At 32.4% G+C, this 10,336-nt stretch overlaps 1 long non-coding RNA gene across 2 annotated transcripts; it reads left to right on the forward strand.

Moving 5' to 3' along the window:
• The first annotated feature begins 6,618 nt into the window (after nucleotides 1–6,618).
• Nucleotides 6,619–9,489, forward strand: LOC122570569. 2 transcript variants are annotated; one of them, XR_006317846.1, is made up of 5 exons: nucleotides 6,619–7,564; nucleotides 8,020–8,696; nucleotides 8,805–9,088; nucleotides 9,204–9,283; nucleotides 9,370–9,489. It is a non-coding gene; the product is annotated as an uncharacterized LOC122570569 (long non-coding RNA). The 2 variants fall into 2 exon arrangements; XR_006317845.1 differs by having other exon boundaries at nucleotides 8,020–9,088.
• Nucleotides 9,490–10,336: the final 847 nt, after the last annotated feature.

Here is a 10,336-nt window from a genome sequence, read left to right on the forward strand (position 1 = left end):
GTTTTCGATTACGTTACATTTCTTCTTTTTCTTTTTTCTCTATTCAGTAATAGATTAATATTAACTACGACGAAATATTGCGATCACATCGAACTTATTTACTAACAATATGAAACAAACTTGCTTGTCATTCGTATTTTCCGCCAATCTTCTCATCATTTTCATTTGAAATTAGATCGAACAAGAAACGTGGTTTAATTCCTTTCCGATGTACCTTTCTAATATATCTACATTCTACGTCGTACTCAAATGACACTGAAAGCGCGGATGCAGAGAACTCCGACCGACCGAAATCAATACCACGTTGGCCTACTACGTCGTGGCCTTCTTTTCAGCTAAATCCATTTGCCGTGAAAGACAATAACAGACAACCAATACATCATTCCCCTTATTTTCCTTAGAATGCAAAATATCTAACTGACAAAATTTTTGCGCATCTTCAAAGATAAGACTCCGTGTGTTTAATCGATACTAATATCATCGTTGATATCTGTTTAGAAAAACTATAATTATATTACCGTATAAAATGAGAAAGATAATGAATAAAAATTGTAGCATTTAAAGTTAATAAATACAGAGAGGATTTGAAAACTTGCCTAAGGAGTAACTTATAGAAAGTGAGTAATTTATACATAAAGAAAGACGCGTTGTAGCATGCTAAGCAGATTTAACTCTTTGAGTCATTAGTGTAAGGTTTCTTTGAGGGAAGAGCGATTGAGCGTTCGTAGGAGGTCTCTCTTGAGCAAAGAAACGCGACAAGAAGTTTCATATTTTCTAATGGAGATGATTATTTGATCGGACTAGTGCGAGTGCAGTTGAAGTCATTTTATTAAAATATTGGAACGGATGGTCATAAATGAAAGATAGCAGTAGGGTATAGGACTGATATATCTCTATTTCATGTTATCGATCTTAGTCAAAGTTGTTGCGCCATCCTGGCGCCCGCGCCTGTGACTACGTCGTAGTCTTCTTCTATGATATTGGATCAGTCTTCATTTATCATTATTTGTATAAATTTTAAACAGCTTACGTTGTTTTAAAGGTCCATTTTTATCACATGGTTTAGCGTCAGTTTATACCGATCATATGTGGATAAAAAAAGGTTAAATTTTTATATTAATACCGAATTGGAGAGAGAGAGAGAGAGAGAGAGAGAGGGAGAGAGAGAGAATGATATCCTTGCAATAGGTGATTAGTTCTTAATTAAAACGTTACTGCAAATTGCATCATTTATTTTATTTAACCACTATATCAAACGAATGCTAACATCTTTTATCGAATAAAGTAGACGTATTAGATGATACACTCTGTATGTCTAGTTATATTTCACATCAACAAAGATATTATTAGAACATGGCGAATAATTGCATTTATTGGTTGACACATTTGTTATTCACTAATTATTATCTTTTTCATCGAAGATATGTTTGTACATTTTCGTGTTTACCGGCTGCTTCAGTAATTATAAGGTCTTACTTAATCTCTGTTTCTAAGCAAAACTTTTCTTTAGAAAATTGTTAATTATAGATAGTGATATTCTACGAAAATTAAATGCTGCAAATTGAAAAGATAAACGCTTATTATTACTATATGTTATTAATATTATTATTTGTTGTTTCGGTCTCGTACATGTCCCAAGATTCTTGGAAACCTTAAAATTTTATTTAACAACTGTTGCTTCGTTATCGCTCGTTAATTTTTTAAGGTCATTCTCTTATAGTCTCTACAGGATTTGAACGTTTCTTTTTCTTTTCATTAATTTTTTATCATAAGTCGACTATATTGTCGACGTCTATTATGACATTATATTGTCAGCTGAAAGCAATTAGCTTGATGACATCTATGAATGATTTTGAACTCTTCGACTTTGAAGTATTCGTTGATTACCGACCGAGGACTTAGGGTGTCGCTCGAACGATAAAACACGTTGATCTTTGTGCTGGAAAGGAAAGAAACCCTTCTGCACGTTTTATCGTGCAGACTTGTACTTTCGAGTTCTTTCCGCACTCGTTCGCAATAGTTGTGGCTTCTGTTCGCTTATGAAATTTTCGCAGCTTTGTGCATAAAACCATGTATATTTAAACATTTGTGAGAAAATCGCAAAATTTGATAAATATTGTAAGTGCCTTTAACATATATGGCAATATATAAAAATATACGGTACATTGTTTACAGTATTTCGGTAGTTTTTTCACTAGAATCTACCTGTATTATAAATTTGTTACCGCAGTGGCGGCAATGTTTATCGTAAATGTATATCATGATTAATTATAACGCGAATTGTTACAGTTTACGGTCTAATTTCATTCGATCTATTCAACTGTTTGATTTTGCATTTGCTCTGTAGCATAGGTTAGATTGTTAGATGTAAATATGTATTTGTTTAATTTGTTCTCAATTATTTTAGACAATAATTTTTAACACACATACGATGTACAGTAAACAAAATTAAATATTTGTATGTTTATATCCCATTTTTTGATTTGATTCATACTTTTGACACATACTTTTATGCGAAAATGCTGATTAGCAAGATACATTAATACACGAATACTCATAATTCGTTTATGCAGGAAATATTATTTACTTTATCTAACTATATAATTATAAAGAAGTATTACGTTACACACTGAGTTAAGTATGTTCATTGTTTACGCAGATAAAGTGCAATCTTTTCGTTTCTAATTAAAGAAATCTATATCAAAATATGGCCATTGTATGTGCCTGTGTAACGGTGTAGGAAATGGTGGTATTAAATATCGGTTGTGTTATTCGTATCTAAACGTGATCAACAATGGGAAGAATAATTTCCTCTTTGCCCGCATTCATGGGAGATATAAGCATTTGTGCATAGATAGATAGGTATTTAAAGATTCTCGCTGCATTCAGAATGTGTCACGTGACCGTTGGCTAGCTGCCGTTTCTTTGCCACAAGTACCAACGTCTACATACGTACGTAGTACATACTTACCTCCACGTATACACGTTGAATGTTGTGCTATGTAGAAAAAGAGAAATCTTCTATCTACAGGTCATTTCACGCGTCCATTTCGTTACATTTTGCAATTAATAAAAGAGATGCGTGCTGATCGTCAGTTTTGTTAAACGATTTTATAAGTTTAATTTTATTTCTATCGGCAAGATAAAGGCTCAACTGTTGCATTTCAAATATGTTGCTGACCGAAGTATTAACGATTTATTTAAATATATTTGTCCCTTGGCATATAGAATGAATGATTACATTGATTAATAGATCGGGAGTAGCTGGCGCCTGCTTGCCTGTTTATTAACCCGTGACCTTTATGCCACAATTAACAACGTGGTACTTTCCATTCAGTAAATTTCCACATTTATAATGTTTCCTGTGAACAAATGTAACAATGTTATATATTAAAAGTTCAAATACAGGTCCTATATTTTTACCAATTTATGAAAACAAAATGAATTGCACGATTACAATCACATTCGTTTGTCATAGATTCTAGATGTAAGAGACACGACTATTAAATTATTCAACGGAAACAGAGTTTAGTTTCTCTATGTTTCCGATCTCGATTTCTGTGTGAAAATTAATATCGATAACTAGTCAAATTTATAGATTTCAATTTCGTTTCAATTCGAGATATCTCGTCGAGATGGTGCTACTATCGATTGGATACTCCTATCTATAATAAATAGTTCTTTTCTTTTATTGGCGTAAAGTACTTACTACCAATTGATAGGAAATACGTAACGAACAATGTGATAAATCACTGAATGACAAGTTTTGCATATTTCTAGGTTAAATATGGTAGTTATATTGTAACTAGATAGAGTAATTCATCTACTAGGTTTTGTATAATTATCATTGATATCTAAATATGCAAGCATGTATGTACTTATGTTCTTCTCATTTGAAACTTCCTCTAGTTCGAGTGGTCCTTGTGTAGCACACGTTACAGCACGAAGAGAGTATTGACCGTCTCAGCGGGTACAGTGGAAATTTCCACTGCCCTACCCCAAGACTTTTAGTGACTACTACATACACTTTCTAGTCGCGGTCGTGGTGTATATGTAAGTAACTGAACCCTTAAGTCTACCATCTAATTTAAAGATCTCTTCAATCTGTAGTGATTTTATGTTCCTCTATTGGATAACAATTTGATATAGTATCATAAAATTTAATGGTAACTAATTTATCAGTTATTTAAATGTAAAATTTCATATATATTTCGTAGTTTACATAAAGTTTATAGACTGCACAAATTGATATTCAATAACAAGACTAAGTAATTTATGGTACTTTTTTATAATATTTGAAATATATGCAACGTTGCATTGTAAAACAATCACGAAATAATATTGCCTTTCGCATTTTCAAGTTACAATGAATTGAATGATATTTCATTAGTTAAGTCTACAAGTATATAAGGAGTTGATTTGATCGATATTTAAATTTTTAACATTATGTATCTACAATCTATTTATGTACATATTTTGCCCACAATAATGCGTTTTAGCGTTTTCTCACCGTATTGGTTTACATATCGACTTTGGGTATCAATGAGAACCACTGACAGGTATGTAACCATATAGCATTCGCTTCATTTGAAATGATATTCAAGATAAGTTATACAATTTTTTTGATAGATCATTTGATTTTGAATGAAATATTCCTGAAATATAATAAGTACAACATTGCGCATCTTTATGACTTTGCATATCTCTTAAGGCAGTAGTGTTAATCGCGGCAGAGAAAAAGAAAACCTAAGATTGGCGCTGATTCAATAAGTTAATCGAGAGAAATACAAGATACCAGTATGCGCCTATTTTTAGCTAAACACCGTCCTTCGGTTTTGCGCAACCACATAAAAAGAATGCTATTTGTTACACTCTGACTGCAACGTCATATTCAGATATCTATGCATGATAATATTTACATGCATATATTACAATACGTAAAATTATATTACAAGAAATATATGTACATATTACAGCTTTAAAGACATGTGTAGTAGCTCTTAAGATAATTTATATTATTTAAAATGACATGCCTAGTAAAAATAAAATTATTAAATTTTCTTTTTGTTAATCTATCATAAATATAATATATCAGTGGCAATAGAGGAGAACTATATAATGAATAGATTTCATTTATATTTAAAGAAATGTAATATTTGTTACTGGCTACTGGTATCGTAGAATTCTCTTCACCAATATCTGCGATGGCATCATGTTATAAATTGTAGGGGGCGTAGAAAACCTTTGAATGGTTGGCATTACAGAACATGAGACGCATGTTCAGTAAGATGCCAAGTACAAATCACAGAGGGCGTAAGAATCATTTTAACGTTTTCCGAGATCGGTATTTTCAAAGGAACTTCGGTATAATGTCAGAGGCAAAAAATAAAAATACTTTTGTGCTTTAATGAAAAATGAGGAAATTAAAATGTAAAAGCAATATTGATAAAACGAAATTCATTTTATTTCTTTATATTATATACATATTTACATCTATCTAGTTTCTTGTTGTATTTTGTCCACGTCTAGCTAAAACTATATAATAAAATAATGAACAAAACTTTTTTTACCATCAAACAACAAGTGAAAAGATAGTTGAAACGAACTAACAATTAGTTTAATAAATAAGAACAAAGTCGATAAATAAGAACTGCCAAACTGATGGTTTTACTTTTACTTTTAACCCCCGTAGAAAATTACTATTAACATCGGAGGATTGTCGGCTAATTGTTATTCTTTAATATTGTAATGAAAAATAGACAGGACTGTAATAGTTTTATTCGTGATTGGTATAGTGTATAAAAAGACACAGGAAAACGTAGGGTACTAAATAATCGTCAGAATAATAGAGTAATAATAAATATATCGCAAACGAGTGGAAAATGACGTGTTACATTATTTACTAAATTGCTCAACATGCATGGTGTGTCGAGCCACCTGCTCTCAAGCAGATGCTTTGGAGCACAGATTTTTTATTTATTTCCTCTGCTTAATGTCCAGATTACAGTAATGAGAATGTAGGGCGGAGAAATTTTGCTCTGTTTCTTCTGAATATTTTTGGTTACATTCGTCCGGCAAATTCATTTTACCAACTTTTGCCGAGAAACTCTTAAGTTCATGACCCATTGATAATACACTTAACCATACCTCTGGTAATAAAAAAACAAAGGATGTATTACCAGATTGAGATTTTTATGATCTACGAACTATTCTCGCTTACATAAGGTACAAGTAAAACTGGTTTTCAGTTTCTTATTTTCACTACCGCCAATTTATACCACTACAACGTTTAGTTTTATTTAACGCAAATGTAAACATAAACTTTTCCTTTTTTATCTTTAAATGTACTGCGGATTAGCTCTCACCCCACGCACCTTTTTCTTTTCATACCATCGTTTTATAATCATATCAGCCACAATTTTATTTGTATATTTGTAAAAAAATAGCTTTTTTACTTTCTATCTAATATTGGATAATAATAAAGCGTCTAATGACATCTCGTTGATTTAGATCTCTGAAATACATACACTCGAGTGAAAACGTAGCTACCTTTTCCTTAACGAATTTCCTTCGACGATGGTCTTAAAGAATTAATCTTCTGTAAATTAATCAGAAGAAATACGTAACAAGGTTTATTTTATCATACGTCTTCAATTGAAACACGTGATTTATAAGTCGATCTACATAGTTTGCTAGGATTGTTCTTGCACAACGATCGTTTCAAAACGCTAATAAAGAGGATGTTCGTGCTATTCGCTAGAGAAAAACCACCATACGAGTATAGAAATCGAAGTGAAGGTGAGATTGCAGTAACAATCGCTGCCGGATAAACATTTTCGTAATGACTCGTGCATACTCCTTACGTATTGATATTTCGTTTGCATCAATATCTAGTGAATTGATAACGTTATCGTGTTTCACTTTAATCGTGCAATACATTTTACTCCATTGTCGTTTTCTAATCTTCTAAACGCACGTCGGATAAAAATACGAAAGAATTACAAGATAATTTTCATCTACACGAACATACAATTATGATATAGTTATATAGTATTAGTTAAAATCCTCCACGATACTGTTTTTCGAATATAAAATGAAAGATATATTTGGAAATTTGTACACACCATTGAACACGAGGAAAGAGCAGGAAGAACAATTTTCCTTGCAGATAAGTCGCATTATATCATTCAGTATTAGGTATTTCTAGATCATGTAATTCGTGTTAATATTGAATAATTGTAATTTTCGAATAACTATCAGAATAGTTACTTAATAGGTGGTTAATTTACTTATAATTATCCACTCAATATGCTCATAACGAAATAAAATGACTTATTCTTAGCTTTCAGTGAAATATGTACTTTATTCTGCGCTTAAAATACGCGCAATTTATACTTAATATCTCACATTGAAACTAAAATTAATTATACTACATTTAGTATAACTATAATATAAATGATATTAGATTAAATTATTATATTTTTCAGCATTGGATAGTAGAGTATTTGCATGGAAAAGTTGCAAAGTATATCGACTTTCAAAAATTAATTTAATCGGATTAAAGGTATAAAATACACTTAATACTTAAATAAAATAAACTAAAATATACTGTTATACGTATGCAGCTATACTGATTATAAGGAATTAAAATAATCAAAGTTTAACTTGACCGTACTTTCGTTATCGAAGCATACATTTTTTCAAAAATAAATCGAATATAAAAAAATAATATCCGAATATTTTTTTGTAACACTTGCGTGTATTCTAGTGTTTTGTAACAGACGATATTATTAACGTACTATACCACAGTAGCTGTATGGCGTTATTGTATTCGAGATAATACTTTCTACGCGGTAATACTGTTTATTAAATAATATCGATCATACGGAAATTTCCTAGTGGTATATTATCATTTAAATAGAGCATTTATTAAGTCTCGTTTGACATCAATTATTTTGCCGAGGTGGCGCATTGTGCCGTAGTTGTCATATAGTCGTGACTTTTTTTTTCTTCTCGTAGGAGTCGAATAAATTATGTAAAATGCTAAGAAGCTGCGTAACAGATCATTGGGTGTCCGAACAAATGGTAATGTCGATTGTATTACAACCAACGCCACGCCCTAGAATTATATTTACGGCCTCTAACTTTGCATGAGGATGTATTATTTATTCTATACATTGCAAAAATCTCTTAGAATTCTTAGAACAAGCTCCATATTTGTTTTAATACTATAATTTGCCAAGTGAAGATAGACGAAACGATAGCACTTTTCTTTAGACAGAAAAGAACACGACGACGAACAAAAATAAAATGAATCGAAGGACTAGCAACAAACAAAATCCTTGTTCAATCTTTTAACTTAACTCGGAACCACGATTGAACGATAATTTTGAAAACTCTGTCCCGAAAAGTATATGAAGAGAGTGGTGTCAGAAGTAACGAGAAAATTCCGTATTTCTGGATAAATTGGTAAAAGAAGAAGAAGAAGGTAGAATGAGGTATCTTGGGTTCACTGTATCGAACGATAGAGTCGTTTCATCCGGATGATTTGCCAATTACTTTCAATAGCCAATCGTTACTGGAGAAAGATTTTAAATGTATTTTTCTATATTCTCGGAAGATTCAAGAGAACCTCGCTGGACACCTGATAATCATCGATCTCGATCGCAATCGTGTTATCGTTAATTACGAATAAAGTACGGTATAACTTAGGGAAAAGTATCGTGTAATGTGCAATTGTCGATGAAAAATAGTAGGATGCAATGTGACATGACTAATAGAATAAAACATACTTCGATCTACAGCGATACGTATACATAAATCATACAATAAGGATAAGATGAAGTATATATCCTTTGAAAAACTCGACGAAGAAACCTACCACGACAAGATAAAGTCTACTTTGAAGACTTTCAAGGAAGTCCATAAATGGAACCTCGGTACAGACAAAATGTAGGAACGACGTTTTCTTCGGACATCTACACGAAAGAACGCTGTATTCAATATTATAATAGGAAATGTTTACTATTTATTCCAACGAAGATACTTTAATTACCACGAATCTATCGCAGTATCTTCGTTGTTGAACGTACGTATATTACTATTGTAAACAGGTATTGATAATTATAATTTAACCTTATTTAGGAATCTCATCGTTTGAATATGACATGATTTATTTAGCAAGCAACCTATTTATTCTCCAGGATGCTTGTCAAAGTCAAAGATAGATCGTTGGAAGGTTTAACTTTAACGAGCATTTACGAGTGGGTCAATGCTTCTTATGGTAAGCAAAGGCCGTAGCAAGTTAGCGGCGTCTCTCGCTTCATGAACCAAGCGACTTGTTCACGTTATTCTACTTAGTCTTCCTAGTTTACAGGGATGTCTGCTGCAAAGAAATGCTCATTATAACTGGTAATGTGATAATCAGATTGCGACAACGACGCTCACAAAAAATTTTCTCGAAGACATAAGTAAGCATCGTGATTAATTGTAGCAAATTAATAATTAAATTAATAATCAAATTAGTAATCAAAGACTGTTCAATTTTATTTGTTTCCCCGTTGAACATTAAAATATTAAAATATGAAAGTCGAGAATCACACGAATCGTAGAAATTAATTCAAGAAATAGGAAAAGGGGTGTTGGCGATCGTATCATAAATAAACATCTGTACATTTCTTTGGTGAAATCAAATAACAAATAGATGCCCTGCCCTCGGTTGCCGTGGATCACTGATCACGCGGCAAGAAACGAGATAGAATCGCGTAAAGAAAGAGCCTAAGTTCTTAGGATTAATAAAAACGTAGCGTTGTAAAAAAAAGAGAGGAATTAACTGAATGAAATTAGATCTTTCTGGATTATACTTGCAGTTAGCTCTGACGTTAACGAGAAGAAGAATAGGTTTTACAGTTACATGTAGTGGTCGAGACAGGAGTGAAATGAAACGCGCGGCCAGATATGATCGGCGTTGCTTGTTCACCCTTTAATCTCGCGGCACGAGCTGTTTCCTGTGCGCACCTCGTGAAGATTTTTCGCCGCGAATGGGATTCATGGAATTGCACGTGTAGGCAGTTGCGTCCATGCATCGGCAATTGAACGAACCAACGACGATGATTATGACGATGACGCTACAATAGCACTGGTTTCTCTGTTGCGGTTTCTTCGCCGCGAACGATTCTCTAGCGTTAGCTCTATTGCATTTAGAATGGCAATTTGCAGTCCATCATCGTTTGTCTTCAAATAGAATTCTAATTATTACAATCTTGTTATCGTAAGATTTTATCGATTAACGAATCGCCGAATTACATCGAACAAGATCGTACAGAATCTACATAAA

The sequence above is a fragment of the Bombus pyrosoma genome, linkage group LG9 (assembly GCF_014825855.1).
Source record: "Bombus pyrosoma isolate SC7728 linkage group LG9, ASM1482585v1, whole genome shotgun sequence".
NCBI classification, from domain to species: domain Eukaryota; kingdom Metazoa; phylum Arthropoda; class Insecta; order Hymenoptera; family Apidae; genus Bombus; species Bombus pyrosoma.